The sequence below is a fragment of the Mus musculus genome, chromosome 14 (genome assembly GCF_000001635.26).
Source record: "Mus musculus strain C57BL/6J chromosome 14, GRCm38.p6 C57BL/6J".
Classification (NCBI taxonomy): Eukaryota; Metazoa; Chordata; class Mammalia; order Rodentia; family Muridae; genus Mus; species Mus musculus.
Window position 1 is genome coordinate 13,989,595 of NC_000080.6, and position 18,203 is coordinate 14,007,797.

At 42.1% G+C, this 18,203-nt stretch overlaps 1 protein-coding gene across 1 annotated transcript in view; it reads left to right on the top strand.

Moving 5' to 3' along the window:
* Nucleotides 1-18,203, top strand: part of Atxn7 (ataxin 7) — a 146,034-nt gene that overhangs the window by 28,312 nt on the left and 99,519 nt on the right. Inside the window, exon 2 of the mRNA XM_006518017.3 lies at nt 5,413-5,501. The gene's annotated coding sequence lies outside the window, so the exon portion shown is untranslated. The remainder of the gene's footprint in view (nt 1-5,412; nt 5,502-18,203) is intronic.

The following is an 18,203-nucleotide window of genomic DNA, read 5'->3' on the forward strand; positions in this document are numbered from 1 at the left end:
CAGAAAAATCACCTGCCTCTGCCTCCCGAGTGCTGGGATCAAAGGCCTGCGCCACCACGCCTGGCTGACTATGTTTTCTCAGCATGGTATATTTCTACACTTTGTGCCTGGGGGAGTGGATGATCAGAGAGCAATCCTATGGCTTATTAAGTTTGCTTGGTCTCTACTTGTCTTTTGGAGAGGGAAATCTCTAGGTTTCACAAAGTGCATGGTTCCGTTTTTCACTTTGATTTCCCAAGGAAAAAACGCAGCTAGGTTGATAGTAAGGGCCACTGGTGGCAGAAGAGAGTAAGTTGGGCGCCGTGTTAGTCCATAGTTCCTGGGATGAACCTGCTGTGTCTGTACCTCAGCTGAGGTAAAACCTAATCCTGAGTTTTGGATTGTAGTTTTTTTCATTTGAGACAAGACTCTTAGGAAAGCAGTGTAGACAAGAGGTGCAGATCATAGCTTCCTTTGAGGAGCAGACTTAAGAGAAAACAGGTGTAACAGCCAAGTGAGTAGTTTGCAAAGTGTGCCCGTTGTGAGAGGCAGCCTGCAGTGCAGTACCAGGCAGTAACCCTTGCAGGAGGGCTTGCTTCTGTAGCCAGATTTTGTACTTTCCAAAACAAATTTTGTGTGATACTTCCCAGTGTTTAAATGCTAGCAACAAATCTGTGTTTATTTTCCCTGGAGATCAGCATGGGAAAAAAACCAACCCATCATCATCATCAACAACAATAACCTGTGGGTTGTGTGTGTTAGAATCAAAGGATGGAGAGAAAGTACAACCTGGGAATTACGGGTCACAACTAGTATGCCACAAAATACTTGGCTTGCTCTAGGGGCAGGCCCTCTCTGATGGATGGAACACACCCTCAGAGTGTCTATTTGAATGCACCAGTCAGTCTGAGAAAACTAATTGTCTTCTAGTCTTTTTCTGTGTAGGACAGAGGTTGGGGTGAGCTTTCAATGTTTGACTTTTTCCAGCTCTAACTTAGAAAAGGGATCAGGTGGGAATGGTGGCTGTGCTTGCCGCGGGTTCAGCCTGTGCAGCCTGCTTCTCCATGCGTCTCCATGCTTCTCCATGCGTCTCCATGCTTCTCCATGCTTCTCCATGCGTCTCCATGCTTCTCCATGCGTCTCCATGCTTCTCCATGCGTCTCCATGCTTCTCCATGCTTCTCCATGCGTCTCCATGCTTCTCCATGCCTCCTCCAGTGCATAGAGCACCAGCCTCACATTAACATTCTGGCCTTTGCTGTGAGGGTAAGATGCTTTAAGAAACAGTAAGGAAGCTTGTTCTATTAATATTTCAAACCAACACCATCTTGGTATAGCTTACTATTTCTTCCTTTGCCAAGAGTTGCGTAATTTTGACAGACTGTATCATATTACAAGAAGTGATCAACATCTTGAAGGGGACATAATAGCAATGTTAGTCGTCTTTTCCCTGTGAAAGTCAGTATAACACTGCCTGTGTATCAGCATGGATCTCCTGTCTGTTTAAAGTCAATGACAGTACATTTCCACACCCTTGAGTGTCTTTTTGTTTGCTTTATCATTCAGATGAAATCTGCCTTCTTGTTACTATAAAATCTGTTATTTTGTTAGACAAGATTTTTTTTTCCATTTTTTATTAGGTATTTAGCTCATTTACATTTCCAATGCTATACCAAAAGTCCCCCTTACCCACCCACCCCCACTCCCCTACCCACCCACTCCCCCCCTTTGGCCCTGGCGTTCCCCTGTACCGGGGCACACAAAGTCTGCGTGTCCAATGGGCCTCTCTTTCCAGTGATGGCCGACTAGGCCATCTTTTGATACATATGCAGCTAGAGTCAAGAGCTCAGGGGTACTGGTTAGTTCATAATGTTGTTCCACCTATAGGGTTGAAGATCCCTTTAGCTCCTTGGGTACTTTCTCTAGCTCCTCCATTGGGAGCCCTGTGATCCATCCATTAGCTGACTGTGAGCATCCACTTCTGTGTTTGCTAGGCCCCGGCATAGTCTCACAAGAGACAGCTACATCTGGGTCGACAAGATTTTTTGTTGTTGTTGCAATTACCAAAAATCAGTTGAGAAAAAACAAACCTGCTTGTAAGGAGAGAGCTCTGTGTGGTAAAGTGCAGTGTTGGGAGCTGTGGAATGGAAGGACTTTGGGGACAATGCTATGGAAAGGAAAGGCCAAGCCTGTCCTTGCTGCTCCAGGGAGAGACTGTTTTCCAGTTGCCAGGGGTCAGAGGCTTCTCTGGACAATTCAATCTGACCCCTGTATTTCTTATTCTTTCATCTTCTCCTTACTGACTGGCCTTTTCCTGTAGACTAGTAACCACATGGGCTATCCCAGCCTAAACTAAACTAAATTTCTCCCAGTTCCTGGTTCCAAGGAGAATAGGTTGGGTGTCTTGGGTTGAGGCCTTGTGTTTGGTCTAGGCTGTGACAAGGAATCTAGCCTCATAATACATTTATGATTAGAGAAGAGGTTCACTGGAGGTGAGGCAGCACCTGTAAGGAGTAATACATTGGAGCCTGCATTTCTGACGGCTTTGTTTTGTTTTGTTTTTCCAAACTCAAGCACTGTCTTTTCTTGGTAGGTTTTCCTCTTCTACATCTAACAAACCTTCATATAAAAGGATCACTAAGGGCTGGAGAGATGGTTCAGTGGTTAAGAGCACTGACTGCTTTTCCAAAGGTCCTGAGTTCAAATCCCAGCAACCACATGGTGGCTCACAACCATCTGTAATGAGATCTGATGTCCTCTTCTGGAGTGTCAGAAGACAGCTACTGTGGACTTATATATAATAAATAAATAAATCTTAAAAAAAATCACTAAAAGTTAAGTGCTTGTTACATAAGTAGGTATTGAGTAAAGAAAGGTTTCAAGGTTTTGGGCTTAAAGAGTTTTGTGTCCTGGAAAGAGGGTCTGGACTCTAGTTCCAAGTCTGAAACATTGCTCTGCTGGGCACTCTGAGCAAGCCACGAGCCCTCTGTCTGTCTCCCTCTAATAAATGAGGTCACACTGGAGAGATGGCTCTGAGGGTAAGAGCACTGACTGCTCTTCCAGCAGTCCTGAGTTCAATTCCCAGCAAGTGGCTCATAACCATCTGTAAAGGGATCTGATACCCTCTTCTGGTATGTCTGAAGGACATCTACAGTGTACTCACATACCTAAAATAAATAAATATCTTTTAAAAAATAATAAATCAGGTCACAATGACAGCACTTTGAACACACAGCTGTTGTGCGTCAGATGGGAGAACTTAGGGAAGTGTATGTGTTTTCTACTAAAGATCCATGACCCTTTTTCTAAGCAGGAAAGTTAGTATTTTAAAATGCATATTTTAGAAAACACCATTACCGTCTTTTCTGTAAAGATAGGTTTCCTGTAAAACACAAAGAGAATGACTACAACAATATGAACCAACCAGTACCCCCCCAGAGCTCCCAGGGACTAAAGCACCAACCAAGGAGTACACATGGAGAGACGTATGTAGCAGAGGATGGCCTAGTCGGACATCAATGGGAGGAGAGGCCCTTGCTCCTGTGAAGGCTCGATGCCCCAGTGCAGGGGAATGCCAGGATAGGGAAACAGGAGTGGGTGGGTTGGTGAGCAGGGGAAGGGGGGATGGGAGAGAGGGCTTTTGGAGGGTAAACCAGGAAAGGGGATAATATTTGAAATGTAAATAAAGAAAATATCTAATAAAAAACAAAAGAGAAAATAAAACAAATAAAAAAAGATATTGACTAATAAAAGGTGAATTCTTTAAAAGTCAAACTTATCTCAGAAAAGATATCACCACACCTAAGAGCCAGTGGCTCCTTGGATGCTTTGGAAAATAGCTGGAGTATCATGCTGGAAAATTGAGAAATGACTCTGCCTGGTGACTTAAGGTCAAGTGAGAGCTGATGTACCAGTCTAGTTTGTTCTGAAGGAACAACACTCAGAGAGGAGAAGGGCTACTTCCAACCTAACACCTCTATTGACTGTGCTGTTGTGGTACTCTGCAGATAACTGTGAGTAAAGATTTTTGCATACGAAAGCAACTGGCTTAAGACAGACATTGAAGGAGCTAGAAGCTTTTTATGAGAAGTAAGACAGAGCAGGACACTAAATTGGAAATCCAAAATTTTTTTAAAGAAAGGAAGAAGTCTGGCAAAGAATTAGAAATCAGGAGAAGAAACCATCTCTCCCATAAGGAGGCTTTAAACATTACTGAATAGCATTTTGTCAGTGAATGAAAGTAAAGCTGCTTGTAGAAAGGGGGGTGGGGAGAAGATTGTAACTTTATGATTTAAAAGCTACAAAGTAATTATGAATAAGTGGAGAAAGTATGACACAGAATTTTAGTCATTGACTTTCGGGGATAGTGTATTAGTTTCTCATCATCTGAAGGCATAGAAATATGCACATTTTGAAACGTGTGAAAATGAAAGCTGACTAAACAGTTTTCTCACCACTGACCTTGTCATATAGCCAGTAGAAATGATAGCAGAAATACATTCATAGTGCATTTTCCATAGGAAATCAACCTGCCTGTGGTTTCTGAGACAGGGTCTCACTACATAGCTTTGGCTGTCCTGGAACTCACTCTGTGGAGCAGGCTGGCCTTGAACGCACAGAAATCTCCCTCCTGTATGCTGGGAATAAACTGCCTGAACTGCCTGTGGTACAGTCTGAGAGGACACGCCTCACAGCTGGGCTGTTGCCACTATTTGTTGCTCTTTCCTACTTTCTTAGGTTGAGTACCACCTTTTAAGCATCAGTTTGTTAGTCATCAGTCCTTTGACTCTGTACCTCACTGCATTGTTTTTACATCTTGTTGAATCATAAAGAACAGAGTGAGCCTTCCAGATAGTCAGTATGTGTCTGTTATTTTAAAGGTATAAGTTGACAGGTTTCATAGGTGTAGGCTTTCAAATAGCAGCATTAAACATTAAGTGGAAACTCATTAGTGGAAATTCATACAGTGATTTTTAAGCCCAAAGATGTTGACTCTGGACATATTGAATAGTTGTTTGTTCCTTTTTTTTTTTTTTTTTTTTTTTTTTTTTTTTTTTTTTTGGTTTTTCGAGACAGGGTTTCTCTGTATAGTCCTGGCTGTCCTGGAACTCACTTTGTAGACCAGGCTGGCCTCGAACTCAGAAACCCTCCTGCCTCTGCCTCCCGAGTGCTGGGATTAAAGGCGTGCGCCACTACGCCCAGCATTTGTTCTTGGTTTATTGTAAATCTAGTGAATTTAAGTTCATCATAAAAATAAATTGCATTTGTTGAAGACTTGTTAAAGTGCCTGAAATTTTAGCTGTTTGGGTCCACAGAACACATGTAATAATTTAAAACGTGTGATAACTTAAAACTAAGATTGTAGATTTCTGACTAGCTTTGTGTTCACTATTTCAGTCCTTTGCCACCTTCTTCTTCTTTTTAATCTGAACAGATTAAGAAGGAAGGACTTGTACAGCTGCAGCAGATGAAGATTCACTGGTAAACCGACCAGCGGAGTCTTGGCCTGCACCTGAAGAAAAGGTAACTGACTCTTCTGATGGAGCAGAGCTGGATGAATGCGTTACTTCCAGTTCTAGTACAATTTGAGTGTCACCAAAGGGTGACAATTGGAGTATTTGAAGAATCATGAACTTCTGAGTGCTAAGTGACAGTGGATGTAAGGAAGACAGTAGTGCTGTTGGGCATTTGCTTCTTAGCTCAGAAGCTCCTGTCCAGCACCGCTTGCATACATTTATCAAAACTTGAGGAACCTATCTGCTACAAGTAAAGGCCTGCACCACCACCTCCTGGCCTGTTGGAGGAAGTTTTTAGAGACAGGACTCCTAGCTCTCTGCTAAACTGTGCCCACCCTTTCCATAGGACGTTGTCGAGTATGTATGCTCTTGTGTCTTCCAGCCCCATGGCCAGCTCCAAGCTTGAGCCCCACCTACTCCCTCCCCACACAGCAGAGAGCAGCTGCTAAAGGAGAGTCCTCAGCAAGACTGACAGACAGAAGAGTCAGGCATACTTAGGGCACCTGAGGCCTTTCCAGGCTGACAGGGAACTCTGCGACTCGAGGCAGTCCTGTGTCTCACAGTCACAGCGGTCATAGTTAGCATAGCTTCTCAGTACAAAGTGCAGTTGGCATTTGGCCAGATGACAGAGCTTCACAGAATTTGGAAAAAGGGTAAGGAATCCTGAAAGAGCTTAGTTTTTTTTTGTTGTTGTTGTTGCTTTTGTTACATTTATTTATGACATGTTTCTTTGTGTGTTACTCTGTCTTGTGTGTGTGTGTACACATGGGTCACATGGAAGTCAGAGAACAGCTTGTAGGACTTGTTTCTCCTCCTCCATCACATGGGCCTGGGGAACTAACTTAGGGTGTGAGGCTTGGTGTCAGATGCCTTTTCTTAATGTGCCGTCGTCCCTGGACGGCTTGGAAGAGTTTAGATTAGTGATAAAATGCCTCCCTTCTCTCTATCCTTGAAGGAAGTGGGGTGGGGAAGTGGAGGCTTATAAGTTACAATTCAACTGCAGAACAGAAGGCAGACAGGAAGGACTAGAGAAGCTTCAATCTCAGAAATAGATGAGCACATACTTGAACTACAAATGCTTGCTTCATCAGGTCCTAAGCTACTGTAGCAAAAGTGGGAAACATGCTGTACAACCTGCATGTTTATCTGCAGAGATAACACTCTCTCTCTTACCAAGCCAGCATGTGAGAGCTTTAGGAAGGTGGCAGTTCTGCATGTAAAACAACAAGCATTCAGTCAGCTCTGACAGCTCTCTGATGAAGGACCAGGATTGTTATCACAATGTACGGTATTCATTGTGAAATATTAGGGAGGTGCCGAAAAGAGGGGACAGGACTTTTCTTGCATGGTGGCTGATTGCTGGCTGTAGTGGGGTCCAAGGAGGAAAAAAAAACATTTTGAAAAACGCCGGAGAAGCTTTTTAATGCTGAGATAACTTCTGTGTGCAAAGATTATCTGTTAGAGGAAGAGGAGAAGAGTAGGGATAACTTCCATGACTTGAATATTCACTGATGGACGTGTTTTATGATGCTGTAGCAAAGACTCATACAACACCAAGAAGTAAATAAGAAGGGACAGGGAATGAAGAGTTGTACGCTCACAGATGTACTGAGCAAACAGAAACCAGTCATTGGGCCAGGTGGAACTGTGAGGACGTGTCAGGCCCAGGGTGCGTCTCAAGGGCCAGCTCCTTCACGTGCAGTCTCTTTCTCTCAGGTGTTATTTATAGAGGGCACTTTACATGTTATGCTCTTTTTTAGGCACTATAGATAACTTAATAATCCAAAATAATACACGGTCTTCTTACCGAATTCACATTTTTAACCAATAATTAAAAATTACATGTATTTGGTATATATAGTATATGGCTTTGAAATGCATACCATGAAATGACTAAACTGAGTTAATGTTACTACACATAGTTGATCTTTATTTTATGTTTAGAAGTTTCTTTCTGTTTCTCTCTTTGTCTTGTTTCTCTTGGTCTCTCTCTCTCTCTCTCTCTCTCTCTCTCTCTCTCTCTCTCTCCCTCTCTCATTCTGCTTTGGCTTTAAAGGCAAGGACTTACTCTGTAGCTCTTGCCAGCCTGTGTAGACCAGGCTTTCCTTGAGTGTTGGGATTAAAAGTTTGTCCCACCATGCCCGTGTCTTAGCAATGAGTTCTGTGAGGGATAATACAACTGAATGAGAGAAAGAAGGCAGAGGCAGGCCTGGGCTGTATAGGACAGAGAGGCATCTCTGAGTGAGTGCTTAGGAGAAAGTGTATGAAGGTAGGCAGGGAACAGGAAATGACTTTAGAGACCATAGAATGGGCTTTAACTTGTATCCTAAGAGAAGTACATGACAGATGTCAGCTCTCTGTTAATAGAACCATTGGAGCTATGGTAGTACATAGTCAGATAGGCTACAGCTAGCAAGGTGTTTTAGAACACTGAGCCTAATTATACAGTGACTGTTGTATTAGCTTAGTGTGCTAGACCTCAAAATGGTGAGGGATAAAATTGAGACCATAAGGCATCCTCCATGATTTGTAAAACATTAATGGCTTATGTTATTAAATAAAACTATTAGAGTCATACTAGATTATGTCGTGAGATTCTGCTTTGTGCCAATAGCTTACCTCCACAGGTACAGACTAGCAGGCAGGTAGTATATACAAGCAGATCAGCTGGATGGAGGGGTGGTTTTCACCCTGGGGGTGCCGCTGAGGAAGGATTGGAGAGTTCATCATATCACTCAGAACAGTACACAGCTTAAAACTTAGAAATGGCTTATTTCTAGAACTTTCCATTTATTTTCAGGCAGAAGTTGACTGTTAATAATTAAGTCCATAGAAAGTGAAACTGTGGACCAGAGGGAAATACGGCATTATTTAGCCCTAAGAGGAACAAAATACTGACATGTACTCCAACATATGTATCTTGAAAATTTGTGCTAGATGAAGAAAGCCAGAAACTAAAGGCTACTCATTGTACAGCTCCATTCATATGTGATACCTCAAATGGGCACATCTATGGAGGTAGTATTTTTTAGGGGACAAAGGAAGCTTGGAAAATATCCTTATGGGTTTGAGGTTTCCTTGTGGGTGGTAAAATGTTTGGAACATTGTGATGTTTTTTACACCATACTGTGAATGTGATAAAATGCCTTTAGTTGTACATTTTAAAATGGTGAATTTTATTTTATGTGAATTTTACCACAACCTAAAATAAATAAGCAAGCAAGCAAGTAAGAAAGAAATAATGACTAAAAGGTGATAGTAGGATGGGGAGCTGGATCAGCTGGTAGCCCAAGGTCCTCAGTTCGTACCCAGCAAGCATGCAGCAAGTCAGGTGAAGCAGTGTGCTCTGTAAGTTCCAACAGTGATCAGGTGCTGGCATGCAGAGATGGCAGATTCTGGGGTTTGCTGCCTGCGAAGTCTTAGCTGAAATGGTGCGCTCCAGGTCTAGTGACAATTGCTGCCTCAAAAAATGCCAGGGTAGATGCTGATAGAGTAAGACATGTAGTATCAACCTGTGACCTTCACGGCACACACACTTATATACACCATAGATACATACAGAGACACAATAAAGAATAAAAATGTGAGTTGGGTGTGGTGGTGCACGCCTTTAATCCCAGCACTCCGGAGGCAGAGGCAGGCCGGTTTCTGAGTTCGAGGCCAGCCTGGTCTACAGAGTGAGTTCCAGGACAGCCAGGGCTATACAGAGAAACCCTGCCTCAAAAAAAAAAAAAAAAAAAACAAAAACAAAAACAAAAACAAAAAAAAACAAAAAAAAAAAACAAAAGAAAAGAAAACAAAAAAAGAATAAGGATGTTATAAAGAAATAAAGAGATAATGGTATTTATAAAATATTTCATGTCTTGGACACAGTAGTCAACTTACTAGAGCAGAGTTTATAAAGGGCATGGGTGAGGGGGCGAGAAAGTGAATGGGCTGGGAAGTGAGGGGCACTGCTGGCCTGGCTGAGCACCCTGGGATGCCTTGTGGTGCAGGGAGAAGGGAGAGGAAGGTGAAATGGTCTTTCGGAACAGTACAAGTAATGTCCATGTCTGGGAGCAGAAGAAAGAGCTTCTGATTTTAGAAACCATGCTGTGGCTATTCCCTTGGTGGAGCTTTGTGACCATTCCCAAAAGCCTCGGTTAGTTTCTCCTTTTATAAAATAGCTTTTAGGGGGCTGGTGAGATGGCTCAGTGGTTAAGAGCGCCGACTGCTCTTCCAAAGGTCCTGAGTTCAAATCCCAGCAACCACATGGTGGCTCACAACCATCCTTAATGAAATATGATGCCCTCTTCTGGAGTATCTGAGGACAGCTACAGTGTACTTACATATAATAAATAAATAAATCTTAAAAAAAATATAGCTTTTAGGGCTGGTAAGATGGCTCAGTGGTTAAGGGCACCGACTGCTCTTCCGAAGCTCCTGAGTTCAAATCCCAGGAACCACATGGTGGCTCACAACCATCCGTAATGAGATCTGACTCCCTTTTCTGGAGTGCGTGAAGACAGCTACAGTGTATTCACATATAATAAAAAATAAAATAAATAAATCTTTTTTTAAAAAATAGCTTTTAGAGGCACCTGACTCTAAGAGTATTGTTTAAAATATAGATAGCATATGAAGTCCCTTTAAGCGTAAGGAATTAAAACTTGTTACCTGTTTCCGTGCAAGTCTCGAGTGACCTGGACTGTCCCTTGTGCATAAGGATAAAAAATTAAGTCTGTTGCCTGCCACGCCCCACTGCCTAGAGTCATCTAGGCTGCCCCCCCACCCCGTGCATATGTGTGTTTCCAGAACTTTCATCAGTCTGTGCATAAGATATTTGGCTTGTTGATTTGAAAGTTTTGACTGTTGTCTGTCTGTCTGTCTGTCTGTCTTTCTTTTTTTTTTTTTTTTTTTTTTTTTTGCTGTTGGACTGCAGTGTCACATGCTGAATTTTATCAGTAAAAGCATTCAATGAAGCAGTTGAAAAGTACATTCTCAGACCTCTGTAAGAAGAAGACAAGGGGCTTTGTCATTATGGCCATGCCTGTAATTCCAGCATGTTTCAGGTGCAGGCAGGGACATCAGAAATGCAAGGGCAGCTTTGACAACAGAATGATTTTAAGGCTATCCTGGGCTACTTGAGGTCCTGTTTGAACAACAACAAAATCAAGGACATTAAGAGAGATCATAAAACATAAAAATCACCAGCATTTACTATTTACCATGTGTCAGTACTTTTCTAAGCCTTTAACATTTTGTTTTAATTTTACTATTTTTATGTTTTTGAATGTTTTATCTGCACGTATATGTACCACATGAATACATTACCCATGGAGGCCAGAAAAGGGTGCTAGATCTCTTGGAAATGGAGTTCCTGATGGTTGTGAACCACCAAGTAGCACCTCTGGAAGAGCAGAAGCCTAGTACTCTCCAAGCCTGCCTTTTAACTCATTGACTCCTGACTACAGTGAGGCACTGTAGACTAGCAGTTCTTAACTTGTGGGTCAAGACCTCTCTGTTCATAGGGGTTGCTTAAGACCATTGGAGAACACAGATGCTGGTGCTCCCACTCATACCACTCTCAACACTGCATTTATGAAGTAGCAACACAAATCATGGCTGGGGATCACCACAACTTGAGGAACTGGGTTGTAACATTCCGAATGTTGAGAACCATTGCTATAGATACTATATATCCCTCCTGCCCTGCGGAGTCAGCCAGTGGCAGCGGTGAGCTCCAAGATGGGACTTCTCTCTAGCCCTTAGCTCTTGTGAAGATTCTGCAGAACTTTTTCAACGGAAGGCAATCTTGAATTTTTTGGTGAAAATTCCCTAATTTTAATGTTGCCTTTAAAAAAAATATCTTCTGTGGGATGCAGTTCAGACACTATAGCATGTAAAATGCAGAGTTTGATGTTTTGATTTTAGTATAAGCTGTCTTGCACAACCACCACAATGTTTTCAGCATCTCTGAAAGAGACTCCATTCATATAAAGCTGTGACTCGGTGCCTTTCCTGCTTCAGACCTATGAAAATGGCTAGTCTGTCTTGGGTCTCCAGGGACTTGCTTGCTCTGGATTATCCACATATGATAATTCATATGGAGTCACATAATGATAGTGACCATGTTAGCTCTGTTGCTGTAGCAGATGAACAGAAGGAGGATTTTCATTTCCTGGTCTCATGGTCCATTGTGGAGGGGCCCGTGCTGACACAGAGCAGAGTGGCTGAGGGCCTTGCTCAATTTATGGATTCCAGGGAGTGGGACACAGACAAGGTATCCGCCAAGGTATCCAGGGCACTACCCACCTCACAACCCCTCCTATCAACTTTGGTTTCTATCCTTCCCCAATTCAGCAGTGAAATGATCAGAGGCCTCCCTGAACTCTTATGCGCCCGGACCAAGCATTTAGCACATAAACCTTTGACAGTTTATATACAGAGCAAAACTGTAACTTTTAGTGTCTGGTGTTTTTCAATTAGCATAATTTTTTTCTCTCTTAAAAATTACCCCTAGCCGGGCATGATGGTGCACACCTTTAATCCCAGCACTCGGGAGGCAGAGGCAGGCGGATTTCTCAGTTCGAGGCCAGCCTGGCCTACACAGCGAGTTCCAGGACAGCTAAGGCTATACAGAGAAACCCTGTCTCGAAAAAACAAAAACAAAAACACAACAAAAAAGTTACACCTATTTGTATGTGTATATGTGTGTGTGTGTGTGTGTGTGTGTGTACTCATGCATCTGAGTACTTGCTATGACACATGTGGAGGTCACAGGAAAACTTACAGAAGTTGGTTATCCACTTTCACTTGTATGGATCTGAGGAAGTCACCAAGCTTTGCAATAGCAAGTACCTTTCCTTTACCCATGAGCCATCTCACCAGTGCTAGAGGGTTAGCTATAAATTAGGAACTGTATGGATATGTTACAATTGTTTTGTCTTTAAGACAGGATTTCTCTGAAGCCCTGGCTATCTTAGAACTTGCTCTGTAGACCAGGCTGGCCTTGAACTCAGAGACATTCCTGTCTCTGTCTCCTAGTGCTGAGATTAGAGGTGTACACTGACACCGCCTGGGCCTTGAGGAACTTTTATATTGTTTACCACAGTGGCTGTAAGGTTTTCTATTCCTATCACCAACGTATGGAATTCTTTTGCAAGTTTTTTTTTTTTTTCTAATACAGCTTCCTAGTGGATATAGTCTCTGTCTCTCTCCTTTGTACTATTTTACCCACTGTCTGTGGGTATATTCATTTGTGTGGAGTGTGGTATACTGCAGCACTGTCATTATTATAATTGTTATCTATTTTAGACACAAATTGCTCAGTAATAAACTATGGACAAAAAGAAAAACAAATAAAACCCAAGGATAATAATCCATTCTGTGAGCTGGGTGGTGCTGGAACACACCTTTGATCTCAGCCCTCAGGCGGAGGCAGGCAGATCTCTTGAGTTCAAGGCCAGCCTGGTCTACAGAGTAGTTCTAGGATAGCCAGGGCTACACAAATAAACCCTGACTTGAAACAAAACAAAACAAAAAACAACAACAAAACTCCCAAAGTAATCCATTCTGTGTGTCCATCATCTTTTTTCACTTTCTCTTAGATACATTGGAATCATAAGAATTTACTTTTGATGAAATACAAGATATCTCCTTGGCTCTCTCCAAGAAATACCTCGAGTCAGGATCTAGCATATTCATGTTTGCTGCTAGTGTCCCAGAAACCATTTGGAAAATGTTTGTATTTTGTGAGGAATGCTTGTTTTCTGGAGAGAGGCAAGACATTTTTGAAAAGCATAAAAGGCAGATTTTTCATCAAGAATTTTCAGTTCCCATTTTCTGATCTTCAAGGCCTTCATGTAGAGCAGCTCGGGTGTGCGGGGGTTGGGTTGGAAGAATCCGTCTCCAGGTTCTCCTTTTTCATCAAAAGAGAATCTGAAGCCGGGCGGTGGTGGCGCACGCCTTTAATCCCAAGTGCTGGGATTTGCAATTCACCCCTGAATTGAAAAATAGGAAGGGTGTTTTGTTCCCACTTCTAAGGAGGGGCATAGTGTTCACACTTCAGTCTTCATTTTTCTTGAGTTTCATGTGTTTAGGAAATTGTATCTTATATCTTGGGTATCTTAGGTTTTGGGCTAATATCCACTTATCAGTGAGTACATATTGTGTGAGTTCCTTTGTGAATGTGTTACCTCACTCAGGATGATGCCCTCCAGGTCCATCCATTTGGCTAGGAATCTCATAAATTCATTCTTTTTAATAGCTGAGTAGTACTCCATTGTGTAGATGTACCACATTTTCTGTATCCATTCCTCTGTTGAGGGGCATCTGGGTTCCTTCCAGCTTCTGGCTATTATAAATAAGGCTGCTATGAACATAGTGGAGCATGTGTCCTTCTTACCAGTTGGGGCATCTTCTGGATATATGCCCAGGAGAGGTATTGCTGGATCCTCCGGTAGTACTATATCCAGTTTTCTGAGGAACCGCCAGACTGATTTCCAGAGTGGTTGTACAAGCCTGCAATCCCACCAACAATGGAGGAGTGTTCCTCTTTCTCCACATCCTCGCCAGCATCTGCTGTCACCTGAATTTTTGATCTTAGCCATTCTGACTGGTGTGAGGTGGAATCTCAGGGTTGTTTTGATTTGCATTTCCCTGATGATTAAGGATGTTGAGCATTTTTTCAGGTGCTTCTCTGCCATTCGGTATTCCTCAGGTGAGAATTCTTTGTTCAGTTCTGAGCCCCATTTTTTAATGGGGTTATTTGATTTTCTGAAGTCCACCTTCTTGAGTTCTTTATATATGTTGGATATTAGTCCCCTATCTGATTTAGGATAGGTAAAGATCCTTTCCCAATCTGTTGGTGGTCTTTTTGTCTTATTGACGGTGTCTTTTGCCTTGCAGAAACTTTGGAGTTTCATTAGGTCCCATTTGTCAATTCTCGATCTTACAGAGCAAGCCATTGCTGTTCTGTTCAGGAATTTTTACACCCTTGGAAGGAGTTACAGAGACAAAGTTTGGAGCTGAGATAAAAGGATGGACCATGTAGACACTACCATATCCGGGGATCCATCCCATAATCAGCTTCCAAATGCTGACACCATTGCATACACTAGCAAGATTATGCTGAAAGGACCCTGATATAGCTGTCTCTTGTCAGAGTATGCCTGGGCCTAGCAAACATAGAAGTGGATGCTCACAGTCGGCTATTGGATGGATCACATGGCCCCCAATGAAGGAGCTAGAGAAAGTACCAAAGAAGCTAAAGGGATCTGCAACCCTATAGGTGGAACAACATTATGAACTAACCAGTACCCCGGAGCTCTTGACTCTAGCTGCATATGCATCAAAAGATGGCCTAGCCGGCCATCACTGGAAAGAGAGGCCCATTGGACACGCAAACTTTATATGCCCCAGTACAGGGGAACGCCAGGGCCATAAAAGGGGAGTGGGTGGGTAGGGGAGAGGGGGTGGGTGGCTATGGGGGACTTTTGGTATAGCATTGCAAATGTAAATGAGCGAAATACCTAATAAAAAATGGAAAAAAAAAAGTTACAGGACTTCTGTAGAGCATGTCATACATTAAATAAGTTCAAAACTTAATGAAGATATTACAGTTTTGGTAATTATTAATCTTATTTTATTATATTTATAAAATACTTAAAGGATCAGAGGCCTCCCAAATCAAGGTATCATTATAATTAATATACCAAGGATATTGTCTTCAAACACTTTAAGGAAATAAAAGCTTCCTTATAGTCTTTGCTCCCTGCCAATGGTCCCTGACTTATAGTCTTAGAATTGCCGAACAATAGTTAAAAAAAAAAAAAAAAAAAAAGAAAAATAGGAAGGTCTGAATCTTTGCTCTCCGCTATGATGAAAACATTTACAACGGAGTGGACATAGGAGTGTAAGCTGTGTTTCTGGCCAGCAAGGTTAGGGATCCGTGGAACTGGGAAAGAATTTGGATTGTTAGTGCTCTCGAGGTTTATTCTCTTCCTCTTCTCCTCTCCAGACCTTTCTCTTCTTGCTTTCCCTTTTCTCCCCTTTCCTCTCTCTTCGTCTCTCTCTTTCCTCTCCTCTCCTCTCTCCAGGGTCTCACTATGTAGCCCTGGGTGTCTTGGAATTCATAGAGATCCACTCGCCTCCCCCTCCTGAGTGCTGGGATTAAAGGTGAACCCTTCCAAATCTGGCCCATGGCCTCACTTTTTATATGAGAATGTGTGTGTGTGTGTGTGTGTGTGTGTGTGTGTGTGTGTATGTATGTATGTATGTATGTATGATGTGTATGTGTGTGCTCACACTTACCAGAAGAGGAAAACAGGGAACCATAGTGATGAATAGTTCTTCAAACATGTGCCAGTGAACAGTAACCCAAACTTGAAAATCTGCTGTTCTCTTACTCCTACTAAGGAGAAATTTGCTACTTTAAGGGAGAAAGGGGAATGAAAGTTTTGTTTAAGTTTGTGTTTTCAGAAGCAATAAAACCCTCACTAGATCAAGGTATAGGAGAAAGTAGAGAGACAGGGTGCCATGTTTCTGATGGCGTGGCTAACAACTGAACTTTGGTAAGGAAAGGGGGAAGAAATATCTGTGCTATTTTATCCATCTCATACTAACAAACCTAGACTGTTTGTTTTCAAGAGTTCAGCTCCAGCCAGCTTAGGCACCAGTTTACACATTACAGTTTGATAAAGTGAATTCCAGGTTCCAAGTGCTCCCTCCCTTATTCGGAAATGAACAGTTTCCAACCCTGGGACATTGAAGCATTGATCACATTGCTACTTTGATTTCAGAGCATATGCTGTTGACCCGGCTGTGAAGTTCTGTGACTTAGTGGTAGGGATGGCTTCCCATGTGCTTACTGGGAAGGGTCAGGACAGATGTTGTAAAAGAAATGAAACTTCAAGATAGACTTCATTAGCTGAGAGTTTTATCTGGGGGTGGGTCGGTTAGTATATTTTAGATGATGTTACCTATATGAATAAAAACAGGACCAGAGAGCTAGCAGTAGGAGCACATTGTATGCTGTTGAGGTGTTGGCTTACCCTAAGCTATATAGAATTATTTCAGGAAGTAAAGTAATATACAGAACTGGAAGCGTTGAAGCAGGGCAGCCTGGAGAGGCTTTTGGATACTATACATTTTTATTTATTTCTTCAGATTTTGGGAGCCCCTCAAAATGAGCAAAGGCTGATATTAAGTAAAGCACTTTAGCAAAACCTCCTAAACTAACACAACGTGGACAGAATAAAACTGGGGCTTACTGCGGAACAGATGTAGTGCTGTCGAGAGTAACAGCTGTCTGGTTTGCTCTTGCACTGCTGATTTCTAAAGTGGCTAGTTTTGCTTCATTCCTTCTGTAAAGAAAGAAACAGATACAGAGAGACTAAGTGATTTCCCCAGAGCCATGCAGATAGCAAGTGGTAGTGCTTTTCGCTGCTGAGCCTTTAAGATGTGAGATGGACAGTGAGTTCAGGGAAAGCCTTAAAAGTACAAAGGTGACATAGGGAATTTTTTCTTTTTTCTTTTTGGTTTTTCTAGATAGGGTTTCTCTGTGTAGCCCTGGCTATCCTGGAACTCACTTTGTAGACCAGGCTGGCCTTGAACTCAGAAATCCACCTGCCTCTGCCTCCCGAGTGCTGGGATTAAACGTGTGCGCCACCACGCCCGGCTAAGGGAATTATTTTTAACAGTGTGCTAACCTCTGCATTTTACTACATAGGAGATAGCATGCTAAAACTCCATATAGTAGGCCTCATTTATAGCTGAATGTTGGGCTGCTATTCCATTTCATTTTTATAATTTCATTTTTTTAAATTGCCCAACCTAAAGGCTTTAAAGATTTCTTTTTTTTTAAAAAAAGATTTATTTATTGTATGTATATGAGTACACTGTAGCTGTCTTCAGACAGACCAGGAAAGGGCATCAGACCCCATTACAGATGGTTGTGAGCCACCATGTGGGTGCTGGGAATTGAACTCAGGAGCTCTGGATGAGCAGTTGGTGCTCTTAACCACTGAGACATTGTCTCCAGCCCCGACTTTAAAGATTTCAAATCAGGTGTATCAATATACTTCAGCTAGGTATTAAACATCTAAGAAATATTTGAGTATTATTGATTACATGTTATAAATTACTTTTATAATTTATAAACTTGTATGTTTACATTTTTCTCTTAAGCAGTTAGCTCTAACCGATGACTGTTTTCTGTTCCACACATGAGTAAGAAAACCAACCAAATAAAGGCTTTGAACTACTCAGTAAGCAGTGCATTTTGTGGAATGAGCACGTACAGGTTAAGTCTTCAGAAAGATAATTATTGTTAGGTCTCCACTACCATAAATTTCCTTACTAGTTCTAACCTTGCACTTGTCAGACACTCTGGTTACTGAGCTGGTAAATTGAATTTATTCACCATTCTTTCTCTACTAGAATACTGATGTATCTGTGATAAACCGTATTTCACTAGAGAGAGCAGTTAAGGAAAGGCATGAGAGACCCCTCATACAGAGCAGAGCCCATACACTCTGGTGAACACAGAAAGCAGGGCTGGCTAGAAGAACAAAGCGCATATGAACAAAGAAAGGCTTTGCAAAGTGTAGCAGAATTAAAGAAAGACAGAAAGAGAGAAAGAAAGAGAGGGAGGGGAGGTAGAGGGGGGAGGAAGAGAGGAAGAAAAAGAACCCAACACATTCCTAATTCAGCAAATCTGATTTTCTTG